General features: G+C 38.2%; 1 protein-coding gene across 12 annotated transcripts in view; it reads left to right on the top strand.

Annotated features, from left to right (window-relative positions):
* Positions 1–26,798, top strand: part of CBFA2T2 (CBFA2/RUNX1 partner transcriptional co-repressor 2) — a 166,136-nt gene that overhangs the window by 58,361 nt on the left and 80,977 nt on the right. Inside the window, exons 1-4 of one of the 12 annotated variants that reach the window (XM_058562908.1) lie at positions 7,621–7,638; positions 11,278–11,336; positions 15,913–16,000; positions 16,967–17,065. The exons of 6 other annotated variants lie outside the window; for them this stretch is intronic. The gene's annotated coding sequence lies outside the window, so the exon portion shown is untranslated. Of the gene's footprint in view, positions 1–7,620; positions 7,639–10,127; positions 10,225–11,277; positions 11,337–15,067; positions 15,259–15,912; positions 16,001–16,966; positions 17,066–26,798 lie in introns of those variants that run through there. 5 more of the 12 variants (XM_058562905.1, XM_058562904.1, XM_058562910.1 and 2 more) reach the window with 5 other exon arrangements.

Below are 26,798 nucleotides of genomic sequence, written 5' to 3'. Positions count from 1 at the left end.
ACTCTGTACCTTTTAAACAATAACTCCCCATTGTCCCTTCCCCGCAGCCCCTGGCACCACCGTTATACTTTCTGTCTCTATGATTTTGACTAAGTACCTCATATAAGTGGAATCATACAGTGTTTATCTTTTTGTGACTGGTTTATTTTGCTTAACATAATGTCCTCAAGGTTCATCCATGTTGTAGCATATTGCAGAATTTCCTTCCTTTTTAAGGTAGAATAATATTCCATTGTATGTATATACCACAGTTTGCTTATCCATTCATCTGTGAATAATGCTGCTATGAATATGGGTGTACAAATATCTCTTCAAGACCCTGCTTTCAGTTCTTTTGGGTATATACCTAGAAGTGGAATTAATTGCCGGGTCATATGGTAATTCTATTTTTAATTCTTTGAGGAACCTTCATACTATTCACAGCGGCTGTACCGTTTTACATTCCCACCAACAGTGCATAAACATTTCATTTATCTTCTTTGGAGAAATGTCTATTCAAGTCCTTCGCCCGTTTTTGAATCAGGTTGCTTGTTTTGTTGTTGAGTTTTAGGAGTTTGCTATATATTCTAGATATTATCCCTTATCAGATATAAGATTTGCAAATATTTTCTCCCATTCTGTGGGTTGCGTTTGTACTCTGTGGATAGTATCTTTTGATGTACAAAATTGAAAAATCTTTATTAAGTCCAATTTGTCAGTTTTTCTCTTTTGTTACTAGCCTTTAACCAAAAATCTTGAAGTTATCCGTGACTTTTTTTTTTTCATTACCCATATCTAATCAGTCAGGAGATCCTGTTTACTTCATCTTGAGAATATATACAGAATCTAGATAGCATCTTAACTTCACTCCTCCCATTCTGGTCCAAACCACCAGCACCTCTGACCTGACTTATTGGAGTTGCGTGCTAGTTGTTTCCTTGTATCCATTCTTGCCCCACTATCTGTTTTGAACATAGCAGCCAGAGTGATTCAGTTTAGTCAGGTCTTGTAAATTCTCAGCTTAGAACCCTGTTAATGACTCCCATTTTACTCAAAATGAAACCAAAGTTTTTTCATTGACCTTCAAGCTTTCTGTGATCTACCCACCCCCCACCTTGCCCTCTCTAAACTCATATCCTGCTCCTTTCCCAGCTTCAGCCACACAGATCCTCCTGCAGTTCTGTGAATACTCTAGTCCCTGTCCTATGTCAGGACCTGGACCTAGGCTGTTCTTTCTCCACCTGTCCTATGCTCATTCCTTCACTTTCCTTTTCAATGAGGCCAACCAGGCTACCCTATTTCAAATCGCACTCTGCCCTCCCCATTCCCCTCTACCAACTTATCCCCTTCTAACATACTATACATAGTTGCTTATTTTGTTAATTGTCTGTCTCCCCTTGCTAGAATGTAAGTTCCAAAGGGGACAGGGATTTTTGTCCGTTTTGTTTTTTGATGTATCTCCATTGCTCAGAACATTGTCAGGCACGTGGTAGATGCTCAATAAATATTTGTTGACTAAATGAATAAATAAATAGAATAGGAAGCAAGGTAGACATGTGGTCCCTGCACACATGAAGTTTACAGTTTGTGGTTTGCTTTCTCCAAATGAAGTTATCCATATTTTCCATATTTTTTTATTTGGTTTAAATATGTGTAATTTAAAGTCTTTGTGAAATAATAGGCATTTAAACTTTGGGAAACAATTTCTTAAAAAGAATGCTGTCTTGAGTTTTGCTTTGAATCAAATGAAAACTATAAAACATTAAAATAGGGGCTGGCCCCGTGGCTTAGCGGTTAAGTGCTTGCGCTCTGCTGCTGGCACCCTGGGTTGGGATCCCGGGTGTGCACTGACGCACCACTTCTCGGGCCATGCTGAGGCCGTGTCCCACATACAGCAACTAGAAGGATGTGCAGCTATGACATACAACTATCTACTGGGGCTTTGCGGGAAAAAAATAAATTAAAAAAAAAAAAAAACATTAAAATAGAAAAGTCATGTGCCAGAAAAGGTGATGACATGACCAGTTTTTGAAAAATATTATTAGGTCGCTTTGGATCTTAATTCATTGCTGTGGAACACTTAATTACAAAATGTTCTATTTCCTTACAATAAAAAGCAAATTCTTTGGCTTATAAATGGGATTCACAAACCAAATGATCTTAGCTTTCATTAGGGTTCTTTATCCTTTTGGAATCTACCATAAAAAAAATCTTAAATTTCATTTAAACCCAAAATTCTATGGTAGGAATCAAATATGGAAGACTTTTGAACAAATATCCAATGTTGAAGCAAACATAAATAGTAGATATCATATTGATGCCAACTGAGGAAATATGATTAGACTTAGTCAATAAATAAATCTGTTAACATAATCTGCCATGTGCCAATTTAAATAATGAAAGCACTACTGTAGGAGGATGTTTTGTTAAATGTCCTACAAGGCCTGTGTCTTCTGTGCAAGCTTCCCATGTGGTAGACACTTAGTAATAATTGGGAAATAATAAGACTGAATTTTCTGCCTTTTAAATTGTTGGGTTTTTTTTTTTGTGAGGAAGATCAGCCTTGAGCTAACATCCATGCTAATCCTCCTCTTTTTTTTTCTGAGGAAGACCGGCTCTGAGCTAACATCTAATGCCAATCTTCCCCCTTTTTTTTTCCCCAAAGCCCCAGTAGATAGTTGTATGTCATAGTTGCACATCCTTCTAGTTGCTGTATGTGGGACGTGGCCTTACCATGGCTGGAGAAGCGGTGCGTCAGTGTGTGCCCAGGATCCGAACCCGGGCCGCGAGTAGCAGAGCGTGTGCACCTAACCGCTAAGCCACTGGGCCGGCCCCCCTTTTAAATTGTTTATCTGAGGGAGGAGATAGTTACTTGTACATAAAACTTCAATGGGCCTGCTAATATGTCTTGTCAGTTAGTGACCGACACACTTTCTTTCCTTTTTCCTGAATATTTGGAATGATTTTGTAATAGAGCAGACATTTCTGTGATGGTGTTTATATTAAAAAAATTAGGATAAATAGTGCAGGTTATAAAACCTGGCCTTTGTGGCCATACCCTAAAAAAACTAAAGAAAAAGAAATTTTCAGTTGATGTGAATTTTGAATTTCTGTTTATTTACTTTGAAATTACTTGAGCTCACCATGCCTGTTTGAGTGTATTTTCTTTGCACTTAAAAGTTTACCACTTATAGGGTGCTGGCCTGGTGGTGCAAGCAGTTAAGTGCGTGCGCTCTGCTTTGGTGGCCCGGGGTTCGCAGGTTCTGATCCCTGGCGTGCACCGACGCACCACTTGTCAAGCCATGCTGTGGCAGCGTCCCATATACAGTAGAGGAAGATGGGCACTGATGTTAGCTCAGGGCCAATCTTCCTCAAGAAAAAAGCGGGGGAGGATTGGCATCGGATGTTAGCTCAGGGCTAGTCCTCCTCACAAAAACAAATGGTTTACCACTTATACACCACACATCTGTGGACAGTTAATCTTCGACAAAGGAGCCAAGAACATACAATGGAGAAAGGAAAGTCTCTACAATAAATGGTGTTGGGAAAACTGTTCAGCCACTTGCAAAAGAATGAAAGTAGACCATTCTCTTGCACCATACTCAAAAATTAATTCAAAATGGATTAAAGACTTGAATGTGCGACCTGAAACCATAAAACTCCCTAGAAGAAAATATAGGTGGTACACTCTTTGACATCGGTCTTAGCAGCATCTTTTCAAATATCATGTCTACTCAGGCAAGGGAAACAAAAGAAAAAATAAACAAATGGGACTTCATCAGACTAAAGAGCTACTGCAAAGAAGGAAGGAAACCATGTTCAAGGAAACCAAGAATGGGCTGGCCCCGTGGCTTAGCGGTTAGGTGCTCGTGCTTCGCTGCTGGCGACCCGGGTTCGGATCCCGGGCGCGCACCAACACACCCCGTCTCCGGCCATGCTGAGGCCGCGTCCCACATACAGCAACTAGAAAGATGTGCAGCTATGACATACAACTATCTACTGGGGCTTTGGGGGAAAATAAATAAATAAATAAAATTATAAAGGAAACCAAGAATAAAACGAAAAGACAACCCACCAACTGGGAGAAAATATTTGCAAATCATATATCTGACAAGGGGTTAATTTCCAAAACGCATAAAGAACTCATACAACTCAACAACAAAAAAACAACCCCATCAAAAAACGGACAGAGGAGGGGCCGGCCCGGTGGTGCAAGCAGTTACGTGCGTGCGCTTCGCTGCGGCGGCCCGGGGGTTCGCCGGTTCAGATCCTGTGGGCGCACTGACGCACCGCTTGTCAAGCCATGCAGTGGCGGTGTCCCATATAAAGTGGAGGAAGATGGGCACGGATGTTAGCCCAGGGCCATTCTTCCTCAGCAAAAAAAGAGGAGGATTGGCAGATGTTAGCTCAGGGCCGATCTTCCTCACCAAAAAAAAATAAGGACAGAGGATATGAACAGACATTTTTCCAAAGAATATATGCAGATGGCCAACAGACACATGAAAAGATGTTCAACATCACTAATTATTTGGGAAATGCAAATCAAAACTACAATGAGGGGCTGGCCCCGTGGCTTGGTGGTTAAGTGCACGCACTCTGCTGCTGGCGGCCCAGGTTTGGACCCCGGGCGCGCACCTACGCACCGCTTCTCTGGCCATGCTGAGGCCGAGTCCCACATACAGCAACTAGAAGGATGTGCAGCTATGACATACAACTATCTACTGGGGCTTTGGGGGGAAATAAATAAATAAATAAAATTATTAAAAAAAAAACTACAGTGAGATATCACACCTGTCAGAATGGCTATAATTAATAAGACAAAAAATAACAAATGTTGTAGAGAAAAGGGAACCCTCATATACTGCTGGTGGGAATGCAAACTGGTGCAGCCACTATGGAAAACAGTATGGAATTTCTCAAAAAATTAAAAATAGAAATGCCATACAATCCAGCTATCCCACTACTGAGTATTTATCCAAAAAACTTGAAATCAACAATCCAATTTATGGACCCCTATGTTCATTGCAGCATTATTCACAATAGCCAAGATGTGGAAGCAACCCAAATGCCCTTCTACGGATGAATGGATAAAGAAGATGTGGTGTGTATATATATATATATATATACATACATACACATACACACACAACGGAATAGTACTCAGCCATAAAAAAGACAAAATCATCCCATTTGCAACAACATCGATGGAACTTGAGGATATGATGTTAAGCGAAATAAGCCAGACAGAGAAGGACAAGTACTGCAAGATTTCACTCATATGTGAAAGATAAACACATGAATAAAGAGAACAGATTAGTGGTTACCAGAGGGGAAGCAAGCTAGGGGGTGGGTGAAAGGGGTAAAGGGGCACATATGTATGGTGACGGATAAAAATTAGACTACTGGTGGTGAGCACAATGCAGTCTGTACAGAAATTGATAAAAAATAATGTATACCCCAAATTACACAATGTTATAAAACCATTATGATCTCAATAAAATAATTGAAAAAAAAAGTTTACCACTTGTAATAGCAAAGAAAAATAAGTTTACATTGCCTCTCTGTTTAGTTTCATTTCAGAGCCAGAATTTGTTAAAAGTGTGAGAAATATCAGGACTTATTAAGAGAATTTTCAGGGGATGTGGTAAAAGTAAGAATTTCTATGAAAATGCAGAGGAATAATTAGAATGAACTGAAGAATTTGTAGGGTTTTCCAGCAGGATTATGAATTATACATTTATCTGTAGGTTCTATAGTTATTTTATACAAGGAGAAAACTATTATTAACCTTAATATTTTGTGTCTCCAACAGAGATGTTGATTGTGTGATTAAAATACTGAATGGTTTAATTTTTCTCATGTCTCATGTTTCCTATTCTGTCAAAAGACAGGAAATAAAAAGGCTGCTTGGCAGAAAGTTAGTTAGGGTGTATATAAAAATCTGTATAGGCACTCCCTCTTTTTGAATGAAGGAATTCCAACAAAACTAGTTGTAAAAGTCTCTCTGGGGGCCGGCCCCGTGGCCTAGCGGTTAAGTGCGCGCGCTCCGCTGCTGGTAGCCCGGGGTCGGATCCCGGGCGCGCACCGACTCACTGCTTCTCCGGCCGTGCTGAGGCCGCGTCCCACATACAGCAATTAGAAGGATGTGCAACTATGACATACAACTGTCTACTGGGGCTTTGGGGAAAAAAAGGAGGAGGATTGGCAGTAGATGTTAGCTCAGAGCCGGTCTTCCTCAGCAAAAAGGAGGAGAATTGGCATGGATGTTAGCTCAGGGCTGATCTTCCTCACAAAAAAAATAAATAAATAAATAAAAAATCTCTCTGAAGTGAATATTTTCCCACTAACTTTTGTTATAAGACCAGAAACACTTTTCTGTAGAGTAAAAAGAAGAAATAATCAAGATATATAAACTGGGAAATTTATAAGGAAAGTAGTATCTGGATTATTTTGGTTGTTGTATAAGTGCTAGGCCTCTTTGAGTGTTAATCTTCACCTGTCTGTAGGTTCGCTTTTACCTTGAGAATTGGGAATTTTGGTCTCTTAACTACTTGGGTGGTCTTTTGACTTTAGTTTCCTCTGGATAATAGATGGGGTTCAGCAATAAGTATACTTAACTTAATAAAACTCATATTATAGGCTTTTCAGCCTCAAATTTTCTGTATATATCAAAATAAATTCTGTTTGGACTTAAGAGTGAACTAAAAAAATGAAACCCTGAGAGTACTAGAAGAACATACAGGTATATGTTTTTATAATCTTTCTAAACAGGACATCAGTATCTGACAAACTACTGATAAGAGCATAATCTTCTCAAAATAATCAAGGGTAATTACCATTTAAAAAAACTTGGTTGGGGGAATTGGCCTGGTGGCATAGCGGTTAAGTTCGTGCGTTCTGCTTCGGCGGCCCGGGGTTCGCTGGTTCGGATCCCAGGAGCAGGCTGATGCATCACTTGTCAAGCCATGCTGTGGCTTGACACATATAAAGTAGAGGAAGATGGGCATGGATGTTAGCCCAAGACCAATCTTCCTCAGCAAGAAAAGGAGGATTGGCAAGGGTTGTTAGCTCAGGGCTGATCTTCCTCACAAAAACAACAACAACAACTTGGTTAGGGTGGAACTTCCTGAATGGTAGAGTAAAGAGCTTGGCAATTGTCTCCCCAAAAAGCAGATAAAACTGGGAAAAATTATTAAAAATAATCATTTTAAACTTGTACTGGATTATTCCCAGCAGTGTTACTCAGTAACCAAAAATTGGAAACAATCCAAATGTCCATTAGTTGGTGAATAAACACAATGTGGCATACGCATCAATAGACTACTACTGAGCAATTGAAAGGAACGAATGCTGATACGTGCTACAACGTGGTTGAACCTTGGAAACATTATACTAAGTTAAGGGAATCACACACAAAAGACAATATATTATATGATTCCATTTATGTGAAATGTCCAGGAATGGCTAGTTTATAGGGTCAGAGTGAGCAGACTATAGTTGCCTGGGGTGTGCGTGTAAATGGGATTTCCTGAAAAGGGACGTAAGAGATCTTTTGTGACTATGGAAATGTTCTAAAATGCGATTGTGGTGATCGTGGTACAACTCTATAAATTTACTAAAAATCATTGAATTGTGCATTTAAAACAGATGAATTTTATGGTATGTACGTTATACCTCAATAAAACTGTTATTTTAAAATGTTGTTTTTTTTTTTACATCCCAAAGGCGTGGCCCAAGTATAGCACATCTCTGCAAATGGCGCTTAGATGGCTGCTGCTTTCAGCTTCTTTAGTTCAGGTGTTCTGAGCGCTTGGGGTCAGCAGGAGATAGAATACTGGATTTGTTAGTTGAGTTCATGTTAATGATCTTAGGCACATCAAAGACACCAACCTTATTTGTTTTTAGATTTATAAAATAGGGTTCAATAAACGCCTGACTTAAAACTTGATAAGAATTTGGACATCCAGTTTTGTTATTCACATAAAGCTTTCTGAAAGATAGTAAGAGCTGTAGATCTAATAACTTGACAAATGTAATGCTCTACATTGTCCTGGCAGATAGGTATACACCCCTATGATGAGTGATATCTTATTTGGGACAGGGCAGGGATAGCAAAAATGGTAACAAAGTTTGGGAAAACCAGTTCTGGGTTAGTAATTTTTAAAAGTTATTAGCAAAGTGGTCTTGAAATTATTAAAAGTTTTTGTCATTTCAAAAACCAGTAGCTCTCCCAGAGAAATTCTTGAAGAGAACATGATTTGATTTGAATACATCATATTTAATAGGAATTTAATTAGACTTTTCAGTGCCCTATTTTAGTTAAATGAAGAGGTTGGAATAGATTCTTTCTCAAGTTAATGTTCTGTAGTTGGAGTCTGCATTTTTTTTTTCCGCTGAGGAAGATTCGCCCTGAGGTAACGTCTGTGCCAGTCTTCCTCTATTTTGTACGTGGGTGGTCGCCACAGCATGGCCGCTGATGAGTGATGTAGGTCCAAACCTGGGCTGCTGAAGCAGAGTGCGCCAAACTTAACCACTAGGCCCTGGGGCTGGCCCCTGTTAAATTTATCTTTTAAACGGATAGGATATGTTAATTTATTTATCCAACAAATAAGCATTAAGCATGTTGATGAAGACATCCTTCTGCCCTCAGAGAAGAGTAATGGAGACTGAGGTCAACAAATAATTGAAAATCTTAAGTATCAATGTGTTATTACGTGCTATCAAGCTACATAGATAGCATGAGGATGGGCCATTGTCAACTCTGCTTTCTTCAGGAATCATCTCTCCCAAAGGAAGGACCTTTGAGATAAATCTTTAAAGTTTTCCAAGTGTGTAGAGAAGAGCTTATTTGACAGAAGTGTTCATGGTGAAGGAAATCAGTTGGTAGTCTGATTTGAGTAGAATAACTGGATATCATCCCCTGTTCCTTAGAATATGGGTTGTGTTGGTTTATTTCAGCAAATGAAAATTCCTGCTTCATTTATTTTCTGTGCTTCTGATCCATCAACTTTTAAAAATCTGCTATCACAATTAAATTGAATTCTTGCTTTTAAATGTTGATCCACAGCTGCTGCAGTCTGACTTGTGTCCCATAAGGGCTGATGACTCAAACATCAAGAGAATTCTTTTTCAGTTTTGTTTTCCAGATCACTTGTGAATTTGATTGCTTCTCTTTTTTTAAGTTGACACAAAATTCTTTCAAGCTTTGTACTGTTAAATGTATAAAGCAAATTATGAAGACCTTAATAACTAATAAGACAGGAATCTATACATTGTCGTGTAAATTGGAAAGTTAGAATATCTTGTTTCTGGAGAGCCTCAAACCTCTGTTTTATTTTCAAGTTATTTATCTTAATGGTGTTGTTACTAGAAGATCATTTTAAACAAAACAAAGAAAGAAGTTTAAACAAGAAAGGAAGAAAGCTGTAGGGAACCTCACTTAACACCTAGTCCTGTCCTCTGATTTGACAGATGAGAGGGTTAATGATTTAGATAATTCACTTAGTAGCTGAATCAGAACAGCTACTCCAGGTTCTTTCTATTGAATTATAAGAGAAAATCAGTGTCTCTTAAAATGTTTGCTGTAAATGACCTAAAAAGGAATACACTCCATTTTCTAATCAGTTGTATGTTTCAAACTTTAAACGTTTGTTGAGCACTATTATGCACTGTGTCAAGCAAGTGCTGTGGAACTGGAGGTAGAGACAGCCTTTGTCTTGGGAGGAGTCTGCAAGATTATCTGACATGTAGAAGCTGAGACAAATTGGCCTATGTTGTCCACCTACTACCCTCAACAAAGGTCTATGTGTTCTGTCCCCTTGCTTGTCACTCCACTTCATCTTCCTTCTACAGGTTTAATGCTGTCTAGTCATGCTGACTTCCTTCCACTTCTTCACACTAGCCATGCCTCTTCCCATACATTTTGTTCTCTCTGCCTGAAATACTTGAAATACTCTTCATCTCTTTTTTTAAAAACCTAGTTCACTTCTTATCTTTTAAGTTTAACTTTACCAGAGAATACCCCTGTATAACACACCCTTCACTAATCTTTTCTGTACTCCCTGATGTGAGGCCCATAGTTCTCTTAATCTTTTCCTTGTTTTGTTTCCTTGATAGCACTTACTGTTTCTTATTTTTCTATTTGTATGATAATTAGATTACTTTTCTCTCCAACAGACTGCAAGATCCCTTGTTATTTTTGTTCACTATTATATCTCCAACACTTAGCATAATGCCTGGCCCAGGGTAGGTGTTTGAGTCTTTCTAAAGCTACTCTATTGCTATAAATCAGAGTTCAACATAATTTTTTGTAAAGGGCCAGCTAGTAAACAGTTTTGGCTTTGTAGGCTACGTGATCTGTGTCCCAACTCTGCTGTTGTCATGGGAAAGCAGCTATAGATAGACAATATATAAAGAAATGGGCATGGTCCTTTTTCAGTAAAACTTTATTTACCAAAACAGTAAGTAGGCTATAGTTTGCTGATCCCTGCTGTAAATAATCATCTCCTAATGCTGTAAATAATCATTTTGTTAGACTTGAAAACTCTCTCATTATGCAACCTTGCAAACTCTCTCCCTCAGGGTTTCTTTAGATGATTTTGTTTTTTTTTGTGAGGAGATCAGCCCTGTGCTAACATCTGCCAATCCTCCTCTTTTTTTGCTGAGGAAGACTGGCCCTGGGCTAACATCTGTGCCCATCTTCCTCCGCTTTATATGGGACGCCGCCACAGCATGGCTTGACAAGCGGTGCATCGGTGCGCGCCCGGGATCCGAACCTGCGAACCCCGGGCCACCGCAGCGGAGCGTGCGCACTTAACCGCTTGCGCCACCGGGCCGGCCCCTAGATGATTTCATTTTTGTATGGTAAATATTAAAGAGGTGATTTTTAAAAAGACCGATCTTAAAATAATTTTTCATTTAAAATACAATCTTTAAGATGGTTATTATTTTATTAGTAATATTACATATTTTTACTTTCCCCAATTTAGTATGCTTGTACTTTTGTTAACTTTACATTTCTGTTTAAGTAAAACATGATTCTATATATTAGTTTAAAAATTAAAAGATTGCTTTGGTTTTTGGGTAAAGTGTAGATTAAAGTTTTATAATGTGTTAAGTTTTCCAAAAATAACAATCTTTTTATAACCTGATGCTTGAAATGAAATATAATATTGTTGTGTTTTTAAATGACAAATTAAGGAAGATTCCAAGTATGCAAGTAAAGGCTATCCACAATAAAAAGTAAATTGACTATAAGCATCAGTGTTTATTTTTTCTTTTTTGATATCTTGTTTGAAGGTCTGGAGTCATCTTTATGTGCTGGATGAGAGATTTCATCTAATGAGTCCAACTCAAAGGTCTGCATCTCAACCTTATTTGTGGAATCATTTTTATGCTTTTCATTAATTTATATTTAATTATATATTTACTTTATATTTAAGTTTCTTATACTTTGTCTTTTAGCAGTGGTCCATTATTGGTATAAAATGAACATTACATAACTAAAAATAACAACATAAAATAACTTAATGTTCAGAACCATTATGGTAATAGTGATGATTATCAGAGTAAGAAACCAAAGGGGAGATTGTCATGGGCATCTTCATTAGAACTCGATGGACTGCTGCACATGTTCACTTAATACTCACAAGGGAGTTTTCCAACTGTTTTATTGTGAATGGGGACTTTTTTCTTTTTGATAAGTGCTTATTTGATACAATAGAAAACTTACAGAAAGTTGGAAGAATAATAAAAGGAACTCTTGTTCACCAGTTGTTTATATTTTGCTCCATTTGCTTTATCATTGTGTGTATGTTATATCTATATAATTTTTTCTGAACCACTCTGAGAGTAAGTGAAAGTATGTTCTTTTTGCCCCTAAATACTTAAATATATATTTCTTGAAAAAAAAAATGCATTCTCTTACATAGTCATTTTCTCAAAATTAGGGAATTTAATATTGATACAATACTATTACCTAATTCACAGACTATATTCACATTTCATCAATTATCCCAATAATGTTTTTATAGTTCCTGTATCCCAATTCAGTCCAATTCAGGATCACACACTGCATTTAATTGTCATGTGTCTTTAATCTTTCTTGTTCTGAAACAGTCCCTCAAGCCTGCCTGCTTGCCTTTTTTTAATTTCCTTCTTCTGTCTGTCTGTCTGTCTGTCTGTTTCTCTCTCTCTCTCCCTCTCTCATGTATAGAATGTCCCTCAATTGTCTGATATTTCCTTATGATTAGATTCGGATTATGGATTGTTGGCTGGAATGCTACAGAAGTGTATTCTTCTTAATGCTTCATTTAAGGAGGCACATGAAGTCAGTTTGCCCTAATATTGGTGATTGGTGATGTCAAATGTTAACTTGTTTCATTTTGTTAAGGTTGGTCTGCTAGGCTATTCCTCTTTGTGATCAATAAGTAACTTGTAGGATATGTTTTTAGACAATGTGGATATGCTGTTTTCCATCAACTTTCTATTCACTAGTCATACCAGTGGTGATTTTCTACTTCCATCATTTTTTCTGTATTTACAAGTTAGCATCTAGGGGCCGGCTCCGTGGCTTAGCGGTTAAGTGCACGCGCTCCGCTACTGGTGGCCCGGGTTCGGATCCCAGGCGTGCACCGACGCACCACTTCTCCGGCCATGCTGAGGCCGCGTCCCACAGACAGCAACTAGAAGGATGTGCAACTATGACATACAACTATCTACTGGGGCTTTGGGGAAAAAAAAAGGAGGAGGATTGGCAATAGATGTTAGCTCAGAGCTGGTCTTCCTCAGCAAAAAGAGGAGGATTAGCATGGATGTTAGTGCCGGGCTGATCTTCCTCACAAAAAAAAACAAAAAAAAGTTAGCATCTACTAGAAGGAATAGCTTTCCTTTCTTCCTTATTGATTGATTCATTATTAAAATTCAGTTTTTATTTTACGTATTATGCTTCAATCCGTTATTATCATTTATTTTGATGCTCAGATTGTCCCACAGATGACAATGGCAACCGTTTCTAACTGGCTTCAGTGTCTTTTTGACATGTTCCCATCATTTCTGAGTAGTCTTTTACTTCATTGTACAAGATGTTGCATGCTTGTCTTGTACTTTCCCTGCCCCACCCTGAATCAGCCATTTCTCCAGGGAGCCTTGGTTTTAGTAGAAAATGTGGTTCAGAAATCAAGATCCGGATGTAAGATGTGTTCATTGCTACAAGGTGTCATTGCTTCTAGACCCTCATAGCAAATAGCTAGGAAGTGTATGTTATGAATATGTGTTTGGTGTGTGTATTTCTATGTCTACATATTTTTAATATAAAAAATGTAAATATATAATATGAAAACAAAAACCATGAGTTCGTATTGATACCTCCAATTCAAATGTAACACCCTGCAATAGGTGTATTCTAGTGTTCTCCTATAGGAGGACATTAAAATTTTTAAAAAATCAGCCCCTTTACAAATCTGTTGTAAAGCAACCAACTTAGCAGTTGTGTTCACTACTGTTGTTATATTGCACTGTTGGTTCCTCATCCTTTATTTTTAAAAGTTGGTGGTGTATCAACTCGTGTTGTGGTCACTGAGGTAAATGAAGATGTTGGTACCACATTAAACCTCATGACAGACTTTAATTCCTTTTGTCTGACTTTCTTAAAAAAATTGTCTCTACCCATCTGCCACCTTTACCCATAATTTGGCTCACTGTTTAAAGAAATCACTGTCTTTTTTTTTTTCTTTTAACTTTGTATTATGGAAAATATCAAACTAGACCTAAAAATGGAGCCTCATGTACTTAAACATCCAGCTACAATAATCACCAATTCGGCTTCTCTTGAAGGAAATCCTAGATAGCATATAAATTTATCTATAAACATTTCTGTATCTATCTCTTAAAAGATAAGAACTTCTCTTAAAAACTAATCACAAATCTATTATTGTACCTAAAAAAGTTTAAAATAGTTCCTTAATATAATTAAATATCTAGTGAGCCTTAAAATTTTCCCTGTTATCTCAGAGGTTATTTTTTACAGTTGGTTTGTTCAAATCAGAATCCTAATCAAGTCCACATATTGCATTTGTTTAAGTCTTTTATTTCTCTTTTGATGTATAAGTTCTCCAACTCCCTTTCCCCCTCCCCCCTTTTCTTTTTCTACAAGTCTGGGTTGTTTGCACTATAGATTTTCTCATGTTCCAGACTTTGCTAATTGCATTCCATGCTATCATTAACATGTTCGTATTTTCCCTCAATGTTCTATAAACTGGTTGTTAGATCTTAGAGGTTTGATCAGATTCAGATTTACTTTTTTTGTCAAGAATGCTTCATAGGTGGTGGTATACTTCCATTAGGAGGCACATTAATGTCCATATCTCTCATCTCATATTAGTGGCAATTGATGATCATTACCTAGATTAATTTTTTATTAGGGATTTGTAAAATTATGATATTGCAAGTATATGTTTTTTCATTTTACGTGGATTATTTCAATAGGGATCAATTTTCACCAACTATTTGCTTACCTAGAGGTACAGTTCATCTAGGAAGGCAGGTAAAATCCTTGATTCACTAGTTTCAGAATAATGAATTGGTTCTCTATTATCCTCTGAAAGGTGATCAATTTGTTTTCTATAAGTAGCATTATGAACTCATGAATTTAAACATTTTGCTGTATTTCAATCCATTCCAGTTATTTTTTATTGATGCTCAAATTATCCCATCTTAGTTAGTGGGAGCCTCTTCAAGTTGGCTCCTAAATCCCTTGGATACAACTCCAGAAGTCTTTGATAGCTTAATTGGTTTCTGATATGACAAGTTTTGTACATTTCCTGCTCTATACGTGGAGTCAACTGTTCTTCTAAAGAGCCCTGCTTCCTTTTAGTGGGAAATGGTATTTAAGATCCATATCTGGATGCTAGATGTGAAAGAAGCATTTTTCCCCCTTTTAAAATGATAAATATTTATTCTCTCATGCAGTTCTTTGGGGTCAGAATTCCAAGGCAGCTTCGCTGGATGTAGTGGCTAAGTATGTGAGCAAGTTGTTGCTGCACCTTTGGCAAGAGATCTCAGTTTCTCACCATGTGGATATCTTCTTAGGGCTGCTTGAGTGTCTTCATGACATGGTAGCTGGCTTCTCCCAGAGCCAGTGATCCAAGACAGCCAGTAGCATCTTTTGATTCCTTTTCCTACTAGACAATAGAGTATAGTGCTCTGGCTGTGGATCCAGACTATCTGATTGCTGTTATTACCACCACCATTGGGATGAACTAAAGACCTGAAACCTAGTCAGTAAGTTGCCTTTGACAGAAATAGCCCTCCTTCCTATTTGCCAAAAATTGCCATAACAGGAAAATTGTTTACAGATTCTAGATATCCCAAGTAGGATAGAAGATTAAGGATTAGAGAATTATAGCCACGTCTGTTCAATTATGTATATGGAGTTTCTTTCATTCCTAATCTGTGTTCATGGAGATTTTAGTGCAGGATATGTGTCCACATAATGTGACCCAGGAAGCAGGCAATCCCCCTCCCCCTCTTTTTAACATTTTATTTTAAAGTATAGATTCATAGGAAATTGCAAAAAAAAAAAAAATGTACGGGGAGGTCCAGTGGATCCTTCACCCAGTTTACCCCAATGGTAATATCTCGTGTAACCATAGTACAGTATGTTTTCAATGATCAGTTTTCATTTAGCAGAAATGGACTGAGCAGCTATTATATGCTAGCTATTTGGGGGTGTAAGTGATTAAACTCTGACCTTGAACAGTTCAATCCTTCTCTCATTGTTACATTTCAAAAAATGTTTTCTATTTTGGCTCTTCATTTGTTGAAACTTGCATTAGCAGTTCCTTTAAACATTATGTTATTTCTCACATTCATATTTGCTTTGTTTTAAAACAATTTTTGCATTGTGTCCCCATCTTTCATTTATAATCTTTACAGCATCAGAACCATGTTGCCTGCATTGTCTTCTTTTAATCACGTGCCAGTTTTGCAGTGCTACAAAGTCTGGATCTGAGAGGCAGCTTGTGTGAGTCATTTACATACGTTTGTATTTATGTTCCCCAAATTAATTTGCAACTTTACATTTTTCCTCAAAGTACATGTTCAAAGCAGATTTTTAATAATTCATTTTAAGAAGGAATTTGTCATATGTAGGATTTTAAAACTGGCTCAAAGAGCAGAAGCTATTAAACAATAGCAGAAACCAGACAATATGTAGGACTTGAAATAGTAATTGTTAAACATTTGGATGTTCCCAAAAATATGAGTGTGTGTCTATGTGTGTCTCTACATGTTATTCCACTAGAGACTTGCACAGATAGGTTTTGCACAATATCCTTGCTGTTATTGTCAGCCATAAACAAATTACACATATTTAACAAGTTAATGTCAGATTGGCCAGGAGCCACTGGGAGGTGTGTACTTAGTGACATCAGCTGGCAAAGAGCCCTGGTAACAGGGCGGGTTGGAAGGGTAGCGGAGGGAGAGGGAGCAGGAGGGAGGGAGAAAAAGAGAGAGACAGAGAGACTGACTGTATCTGGGGATTCTGGCAAGGTGAAGAGCTGGTCTGTTTGGCAGGACCTTCCCATCTGGGATCCATCTGTGTTTCCCTGGAATGGGACAGGCAGCTCTAGTCAGTGAGAAATCGCAGATGTGAGAGAGCTGACACATGTCCAGCTAATGAAGGGAGGAGGAAGGCTGGTCTCAGATTGGGTTTTGAAGATTAGGAGGAGAAAAAGAGGAGCTTTTTTTATATCTATTTCAAATAAATTTGATATATTAAGAATCTGGATTTTTATAATCTGGGCATTTGGGGTAAGTACACTTTAATTTAGTTTTGGGGGCTAACGTGGGCAATTCTATGGCTTTCGGAGCTCTTTTTACTTATTTCAGATTATGATGATATGAATGTTTTCTGATATGAGTTCAGCCTTTAGCTCCTCAGTGTTGTTTTGATGCTTCATTTTGTTCATATTTCTGTCTTATTTTTCAGTTGCCACCTTTATATTTGAATGCCATGCTTTTTCAAATGAAAACTTTAATCAGATGAATTCTATGACTAGGAATGTAGTCCCACAAATATTTCTATAAGGTATTTCATATTGAGTCTTTCTGTGATGTTTTGAGGGAAATTTTTTCTCCTTTAGTATGCATAATAAGTGTTATGCTCATAGTGTTAAAAAGATGGCTCATAAAATACTCTTTCTATTGTCAGATTTTATTTCAATGTATTCAGGCCACTTACAACGAAAAGATACTACAGTAAAACTAATGGTATCTTTTAATTTTAATGTATTTAGCTCTTTTTTTCTTCATTACATTTTACTCTTATGCTGTTTTCTTCTGTTTACTTCCTACATACAAAATAAACAAGTAACATCAACAAATCTGACTTGAATTGTGAATTTGGAGTAGTTTTGTGATGCAGTAAATTCACGTGCACATAGCCACTGTGTTCTATAGTCCTTGTTAGTTTGTGATGCATAATTTAGGTTTTTGCTATTTCTGTACATTGTATTCATGTTTTCCAGGCCTCCAAATGCAGACAACCATGGGAAGAGCATGGGTTTGGCAGTTACACGTACTGTATAGCCATTATTCACTAGTCTTCTGATCTCAAGCAAGCTACTTATTCTCTTTTGAGTTTCTATTTTGTGCAATTTCTGCCTCATGTCATAATTGGGGAAATTTGACACATAGAAGGCATACAAGTTAGTTTCAGAAGTTTCTAGATGTTCTTTATTCTGCTGTGATTGGTTCCTGGACCCTTTGCATTTTTTAACTTCAAGTTCTTGGGCTAAGAATGGGTCTTGCCTACAACTCTAGTTTTCAGGGTACCTTCCTCTCACTGTACCTACTGCCCAGATCATCTGTATATCTTTTTGTGTGTGTGTGAGGGAGATCATCCCTGAGCTAACATCCATGTCAGTCCTCTTTTTGCCGAGGAAGGCTGGCCCTGAGCTAACATCCATGCCCATCTTCCTCCACTTTATGTGGGACGCCGCCGCAGCATGGCCTGACAAGCAGTGCCTCAGTGTGCGCCCTGGATCTGGACCCAGGCCGCCAGCAGCGGAGCACACGCACTTAACCGCTACGCTACGGGGTCAGCACCCATCTGTATCTCTTATAAAAGTTATATGCTGTGTTTGTTAAGCCTCGCTATGATTATAAATGATTTGGAAAGCATTCTAAGTATTGTAATGCAAATGAGACTGTTATATTATACCAGAACAGAACTTTGAAAATCAATAAACAGGAGTGAAGTACTGAATTATACTGCTTTGTGACAACACTGTTTAAATTGTACTTTTTTTCCTTGAAAGTTCTGCTAGGTCTCAAATAGGAACTTAAAAATTACTTTTATTCCTTAAAGTTCTTAAACCTTCACTTGTGTCAGTTGGGTAATTATTTTAAGATGATAGTGTAGTACTATTCCATTTCTTTCTTCAATTTTGTAGTCAGATTTCTTGAGGTGGGGGAGACTTTTTAAATGAACTGTTTTTTAAGTATTCTCTTACGCCAAATTGACTAAATGATTTAGTAAGAATTTTCAAGTTTCTGTTTTTATAGGTGCAATGTTCAGCATCTTTGGGGACTTACCTGAATATTTGAGAGGATATAGTGTTTATATTAAATTTACGTGATATTCCTTCAGTGAGCAAGCACTTTTCATTCATTGCACCCGAGGAGACATGCTCCTAGGTTGAGTGGGGAGAAAAGGACTTAATGCTGAAGTGTAGTGTAGGCTGGGTCTATCTGAAGGGCCTAAAAAAGGGATTTGCATACTGCTGTGTGTCCATACTAGGAATACTTTTTTTTTTTTTTGTGAGGAAGATCAGCCCTGAGCTAACATCCGTGCCAATCCTCCTCTTTTTGCTGAGGAAGACCGGCTCTGAGCTAACATCTATTGCCAATCCTCTTCCTTTTTTTTCCCCCAAAGCCCCAGTAGATAGTTGTATGTCATAGTTGCACATCCTTCTAGTTGCTGTATGTGGGACGCGGCCTCAGCATGGCCGGACAAGCGGTGCGTCGGTGTGTGCCCGGGATCCGAACCCCAGGCCGCCAGTAGCAGAGCACGCGCACCTAACTGCCAAGCCACGGGGCCGGCCCTTTACTAGGAATACTTTTGATGGTAGAGTTTCAAGAAGCATAAAAAATTATAAATAACGTGCATTATTTTTTTATAATTTTATTATTTTTTTCCCCCCAAAGCCCCAGTAGATAGTTGTATGTCATAGTTGCACATCCTTCCAGTTGCTGTATGTGGGACACGGCCTCAGCATGGCCAGAGAAGAAGTGTGTCGGTGCGTGCCCGGGATCCGAACCCGGGCCGCCAGCAGCAGAGCGTGCGCACTTAACCGCTAAGCCACGGGGCCGGCCCAGTAACGTGCATTTTAATGTGTGACGATCCACTGACTGCAAATAAAGGTGGTTTATTAAAAGTCCTGCTAGGAACACACAGTTCAGGAGAGTAGTTGCTTGTTATTGAGGTAATAACCAAGATCCAAGATCTTTGAGTTGAATACTGGAGAAAATCATAATACTTTCTGAAGACTATGAAAGCATCCTGAGAAGCTTTACTACTATGAAAAGAGGAAATCTCCTAAATTGGCTTCCAGGAATGACCCAGTCAAGGATTTTTTCGTAACAGGGAGCCACCTTGGACTGAAAGTATGTAACGCAATAATGTCAGTAAACTGGAGATAAGGATAATGACATTTAAATTGCATCTTTGGAACATCAAGAGAGAGAGCTTTTGAATTTGAATGAACATACTTTATATATAACTGGAAGAATTCAAGTGGATCTGAAAGATTGGCTGGATCAGTTCATCGAAGGCTTTTTTTTTTTGCAGTTTTTTCTTTTTTTTTTTTGTGAGGAAGATCAGCCCTGAGTTAACGTCCATGCTAATCCTCCTCTTTTTGCTGAGGAAGACTAGCCCTGAGCTAACATTTATTGCCAGTCCTGCTCCTTTTTTTTTTCCCCGCAAAGCCCCAGTAGACAGTTGTATGTCATAGTTGCACATCCTTCTAGCTGCTGTATATGGGACGCGGCCTCAGCATGGCCGGAGAAGCGGTGCATCTGTGCGTCCCCGGGATCCAAACCTGGGCTGCCAGTAGCAGAGCGCTTGCACTTAACCGCTAAGCCACGGGGCCGAAGGCTTTTTGTAAGGCCATGCAGTGCTGGAAGTGCTGAGTCCCCAGTGACGACTATTGGAAATGTTAGGATTGAAAAGGATCTTAAGGATAATCTAGTCAAATGCATTGTTTTATAGATAAGGAAGTTTGAGGGAAGGGGAGTGGTGTGGTATAAAAAGTGTGCCTGGCCCAGAGTTGAATACCCTAGTTGGTGGCTGAGCTTGCACTGGAATTGTCTTCTAGGAGTTTCCAGGACATGCATTTTACAAACATTTTTGGATTGCCTGTTGTGTGTAATAGTATGGTAAGGGATAAAAAAAGTCTTGTAGAGGAGATAAAATGTACACAAACGCACAAAAGTGGATAAGTCCTGGAAATTACTGCCAACTCAGGCAATCAGAGAACCTGCATGGAAGAGGTAGCATTTGATCAGAACTTAGAAGGACAGGAAGGATTTGGATTCCTCGTGTTTGGAAGAAGCATAATGGGTGGATGGAAAGGTTCACTTTTCATTACACCCCAGTGCCTTAAATCAGACTTTGTGAAATGCATAGCTACACAATATTAATTTCTGCTATGTTTTCAGTTATGCCCAGCTGTTGTTGCTGTCTTTCCGAATCCAAGAGTAATTGTTTGCTTCTGAGATATCTGTATACAGGCATATCCCCTTACCCCTTTTTTAAACTTGTGATTTATACCAGGAAGCTTATTAAAAGGTTTGTACTATGATGCACTATGTGGGTTGTTTAATTTTCCCTCCAAGTTCAGGTCAATAAACATAGGAATTAGTGGTGACTATATCTTGCAGAAAAACAACCCACTGTAACTGGTTTTTATATTCTCACTGGCTGATGAGCTTTCCAAACAGCGTTTCACTTTTAAGACCTATGAGGCATCACGTGAATGTGGGGAAACTTAAAATGCGTATGGATTTACTTTTCTAAAGCGTGCCAAACCTGCAAAAGCAAGTCTCTGTGCTTTGTTTAAAGCAACAACTAGTGGAAATCCTTATCATTCAGTCCTGAGCAGCTTGTTAGAGATGCCTGGCAAGGTGGGGTACAATTTTGTATAGAGTATATATGTATGTATATCTGCAGTTGCTTCTCATAGCTGGAGTTGGGAAGTAAATAGAATATGTATTTTCATTTGGTTATGGTAGTTAGGACAGGTGGAGGAAAGGCAGTGGAAAGATTGTGTGCAGACTTTGGCATTAGGCTGTGTAACTGTGAGCTAATTTAACCTTAACCTACCTCTAAGCTTCAATCTTCTCACCTGAAAAATGGGAGTAAAAAGAGCTGCTATTGTGGGTTCTAAGGATTAAGTTAGAAAGTAACAAGCATGATACTTGCTGCATGAATACCCAATAAGATTTATCTTTCCATGTGATTTTTCTTAGTCCCCCCTAAACATCGAAGTCACCATAACTAAGAGACGTAGTTAAAATGTGTTTCTTGGGCTGGCCAGGTGACACAAGCAGTTAAGTGCACGTGCTCCACTGCTGCGGCCCGGGGTTCGCCGGTTCGGATCCCGGGCGCGCACCGACGCACTGCTTGTCGAGCCATGCTGTGGCGGCATCCCATATAAAGTAGAGGAAGATAGGCACGGATGTTAGCTCAGGGCCAGTCTTCCTCAGAAAAAAAGAGGAGGATTGGCATCAGATGTTAGCTCAGGGCTGATCTTCCTTACAAAAAAAATAAATGAATAAAAAAAAATAAAATGTGTTTCTTGCGTATATTCAAGGTCTCTCTTCAGACTGACAGGGCACCAACGCTGCTTCCTTAACTAATTCTTAGTCATGGGAGAAAGGTGCATGTTGAGAATGCAGCAGCCTTAAAAACTCAAACCTGTTGCTGTGTGGCAAGCTGTTAATGTTTAGGGAGCTTGCATTACTTACCCTGCTGGAAGAGCTGGGGGTTGGGCTGGTTTGAGGGTGACAGATGTGCCCTCTGCTGCCGGCAGGCGCGTGCCATCTCTGTCCCTCTGCTCCCAGCACCAGGTGCAGTCATTGTTCTGGCTGGTCTCTCTTCATCCGGCCTCGTCTGTTACTCTGCTCTTTCTAGCTCATTGTTTCTGTAGGAAATTAGCATTAAAAACCCATCTGAAACCCCCGTGTCCCTCAACTGCAGGTGACTGTTATTGGCCCCAGCTGCCACCCTTGCGCTTGATTACTTCCATATGGGTCTGTGCAAAGAAGTAGTAGCCATTTATTGATTTCCACCACAACCCCCACCTCTATTACTCAGACTATAATACTCTGAAATCTATTAGACCCCCGATAGGCTGTATAGCTCAGTTGGCGCTACAACTGTGATGAACGTTTTACAAGCAAAACTAATTACACCCTCTTTCTCCCCCTTTACCACCTCCTACCTGAATATTAAATGTAAAAAACCAGAGTATCATAGTGGAATAGTAAATCTTTTAAATGTCTAGAGGTGAATCTGTTTCTGGGTACTAAAGCTTTTAGACTTTGGATGGGCTTTTATGGAAAATTTTAGTCACTGCTTTAAATATTTCATACCACACCCATAACATTCAAGCAAACCATGGCCCAGTAGGGCCCTGGGGTGGAGGTGGGGAACACAGAAATTTTGGTCATTTGCTTTTTGGTTTACTAAATTTAATTGGGGTGGGCAGTATGTTAGGAAAGGGGCCTGCTTTAAAATAATAATACGTTTTGTGGGAGAACTACATGCAATTAGAATTAGTTTAATCCTCTAATTTTGCATTATTTTGTTGTTTGCCCTCTGTATTTGTACAAATGGTTGTTCTAGTTTATTTATTAGGATAAGTACCACAGTGAGGAGTTTGGTGCCCTAGACTTCTTTCTTCCTTCGTCAGTAAACAAATCAAGTATTCTATTTTGGTGATTGGTCTAAATCAAAATTGTAATCGGGTTAAATTCCAGGCTTAAAACTCTAAATCTAAATTGTTACTGGCTCCTGATAAATTGTATTGTGAGCTTGACAAAGTCACTACTCCTGTCGGTGAAGAGTATCTGGTCCTGGTAGCCTTTACAAGTAAACAGCCCAGAAAAACTAAGGGCGAGGTAATTGACTAAGATCTTTTGATTGCTGAGTGTTTAGCTGTGCAACCTAGTTTTAAAGTAAAATCTTGAGTTTACAATATTTCAAATAGTTAAAAAGGAAAATTCAACTAAGTAAATTTTAAAGGTTTCGTTGGCTTTATTCAATGATTCATGAATTGGGCAGCATCCCTTCTAGCAAATATAAAGGAGCTCCAAGGAGCTTTACAAAATAGGAGACTTTTGTAGGCCAAAGAGAGTGGACAAGGAAGTTATACTAGCAAAAAGAGGATTGGTTTTGGCAAGGTCACCTTCGTTTGGGGGACGCCAGGGGTCTATCAAGCAGATTACCTCAGTAGTGCTGACCAGGTAATTCCTGTTTGATTGGTTTAAGATCCATTCCTGGGAGAGGCCAAAACTAATTAAGTATTAAGTTTGGTGACATGGGGCTTAGCATCAGTGACTCCATTTTGGGCCTGTTGTCTTCTTTTTAACAAAATAAAGTTATTTAATAATTCTGACATTTAAAGTAACAATTTTAGTATTTTGAACTTAGCTACTTGGTCCTTGTCTCATAAATAATTATGAAACTTAAGGCCATTTCTTTTGGGGAAATGTCCTTTTGCCTTTCTTCCTTTTTTCTTTTTCTTTCTTTCTCTTCTGGAATTTGGAGTTTACAAAGGTCCTAGAATTTGAAGATCCCTGGCAGCCAACGTTTTACCTGACAGTTCCAATGAAGACAAGCCTCCAGGTAAAGTGGTGTGATTATGTTGAGAACAGATTAGGATTTGTAGTTTTTGAGGGTCTTTTGAGAGCTTTTTAATTTGCTCTCTCATCTAAGCAGTGGAGAAATGGAAGGTTAGAGATAGAGCGGTCACGAAAAGGGCAAGTTGAGATTTGAAACAGTCCTCTGACTCCAAATTAAATGTGCTTTCATTTGAAATTTGAAGCTAGTAAAACTTGGGACTGATTGTTAGACAATATTGCTGTAAATATTATTGTCTTGAGGTGTGTGCATGTGCTTTTAGTTTTTCTTTTTGGTGCTTATGAAGAGTGGGGTTTTCCTTTAGTGGCCTGTCTGAAGAGAAATATGGTTCTTCTTTTATTCTATCATGGTAGGCACTGTGGAAACAATCAAATAGGAAAAGGAGTTTGCAGTCTAGTGTGAGACTAATTTTCTGTTTATCACTTTTAATGAGATAAGTTGTCCCATACCATTCATGGGGCTAATGCCATGATGAAGCTGATAGTAAGGTTTTTTTCCCTCCCCAAATGGGAACTGTGTTTTCACAAGCAAAGCATACTTTTGTTGCTCCAAGTAGAGAAGTATGGCAAATGGCCACATGTGCTTTGATTGCCCAAATACCATTTATGGTAGAGATTCTTCATCAGGGCTGAGACCAAGGTGAGGCAAATGAGGCACCTAGGGCAAAAAATTTGAGGCACTCACTCCAGTCCCGCCCCTGCACTTCAGTAATGTCTAAAGTAGGAGGAGGCTGGCCCGCCTGGTGTAATTGATCTAGAAATGTTCTTTTCCATCTTTATTTTAGAGAGTGGATAAAATTAGTGTTTCCAGCGAAGGGAACCATTTCTAACACTTAATCTTTTTGTGTGTGTGTGTGTGTGTTTGTAGTATATACCATTTTATTTGTAGGCAAGTCCTTAGGAAGATGAAACCTTTTGAAAATGTTTATAAAGTGAAATTCTGAGGCACCTGTTTTTCAGAGGTAGGAGAAGTAAACTACTGAGGTCAGTTTTTCAGAGGTATTGGAAATGTATAGAACTAGTGGTATCTTGGAACAGGTGCCTTTCTAAAGACACTGCATGAGATCTAGGGTCTCCTGAGACTTTGTGAGGCTGCTCTTTAGCTATTTTCTCCTAAGTCTAACACTTAATCTTTTAAAAGTGTATCTTGTGGAGGGGCAGGAGAACTGGTGATTTGTCTTGGGTAATTTTGTTGTTTTTTGGAGTCAACTTCAAACACTTCAGTACAGATTTTTGTAGGTCCTTCAACGTTTATTGGTTTGTTTCTTTTTAATGTGCCGCTATTCTGTTTTCTCACATTTTGCATATTCTTAACTGGACAAATGAAAATAGTGGTTGAGTTTGAAGATAGACATTAGAGGATATTCCATACTCCATGGTTTCCTGTTCTTTTGAGGGTGATTGCTTACTACCTTTTAACTGCATTCTGCAATCTCATCTTCCTGTGGTTTTAATCACATCTATATGCTAATAACTCCCAAATTGGTATCTTTAAATCACATTTGTCTTTTGGGCTCTGGAATCATTTCATCTCATTACCTAATGAACATTCCCATATATGTCAAACTTGTTGATTGTGTTCATCAAATAATGCTGTAACTATACTAATTTTTCAGTCTTACCAGTTTTTAAGAAAGATGTGTGAAAATCTTCCACTGTGATTGTGTATTTTCCATTTCTCTTTGCAATTCTGTCAAATTGCAAAAAAAAGTTTTGTTTTTGAACTTGTGTTGTTGGGTACATACTTTGTTCAGGTTAATTATATTTTCCTATTGAATCACTCCTTTATCATGTAGATAATGACAGCTTTTGTCTCCAGTTGTGCTTTTTGAATTAAAGTCTATTTTCTCTAATATTAATATTGCTAATCCATTTGCCTTTTTCATCATTTTTTCTCAGCCTTTCCATATTGTTATGGTTTAGATGTGAGTCTTATGAATATCAAATACTTGGATTTTGTTTGTTTGAATTCAATCTAAAAGTGTTCTTTTACTTGGTAACTTGTGTCTATTTATATTCAGTGGGTTGTTACTGTTTGGACTTATTGGTATCATTTTAGGTTTTTTAAATTTTCATTTCAGTTCCTTTCCTCTTTTCTCTGGAGATTAAAAAATGTTTTTTATATTTCTTTTTGTTTTGATGTTTCATTTCCATTATTTTCATGGTTATTATTAAATTTTTAATATGTATACTTAAAGTCCAAAACATTAATTCACATATTTGTCTTTTTTTTTTTTTACGTACAGAGATCTTAGAATACTTCAAATTCAGCAACTTCTTTTCTTGGTACTCTGTAGGATTTTATTTCCACTTTGTGTTTTGTACTTACTCCTAGTCGAAAGAATAATTACCATTATTATTTTTACAACTAGTATTAGATTTACCAATATATTTATCAAATTATCTGCTCATATTTCATTATTATCACAATTTTTCCTTCTAGGTTAATTTTCCTTCCTGCCAAAGCACCTTTGTTAATGGTTCTTAGAGAAACAGTCTGTGAGTGGTAAACTCTTTTTGTTGGTCTGAAAATATCCTTATTTCACCTTTTCTTGAATGATGGTTAACTGAGGTTAGAGGGTAAAGGTTGACAGTTATTTTCCATCAGCATTAGAGGGTGGAGATTTCTGTTGTTCTGGGGATGTAAAGTCTACTTATAGTCAAGTTGGATTTTGTTCCTTTGTTGGTTATATGTTTTCTCTCTGGGTGCTTTAAGGTTTTCTTCTTTGGTTTTGGTGTTCTGCAGTTATACTATGGTGAGGTGAGTTGTGGAATTGTTTGTAGTGCTCAGGACTTAGGGTACTCCTTTAATCTGAGGATTTGGGTCTCCAGTTCTGGAAAATTCTTCTCTATGAGCTCTTTGAATAGTGTCTCTCTTCCCCACTCTCATTTTCTCT

This window comes from Diceros bicornis, chromosome 19 (assembly GCF_020826845.1).
Source record: "Diceros bicornis minor isolate mBicDic1 chromosome 19, mDicBic1.mat.cur, whole genome shotgun sequence".
Taxonomy (NCBI): domain Eukaryota; kingdom Metazoa; phylum Chordata; class Mammalia; order Perissodactyla; family Rhinocerotidae; genus Diceros; species Diceros bicornis.
This window is presented reverse-complemented; position numbering and strand designations above follow the sequence as displayed.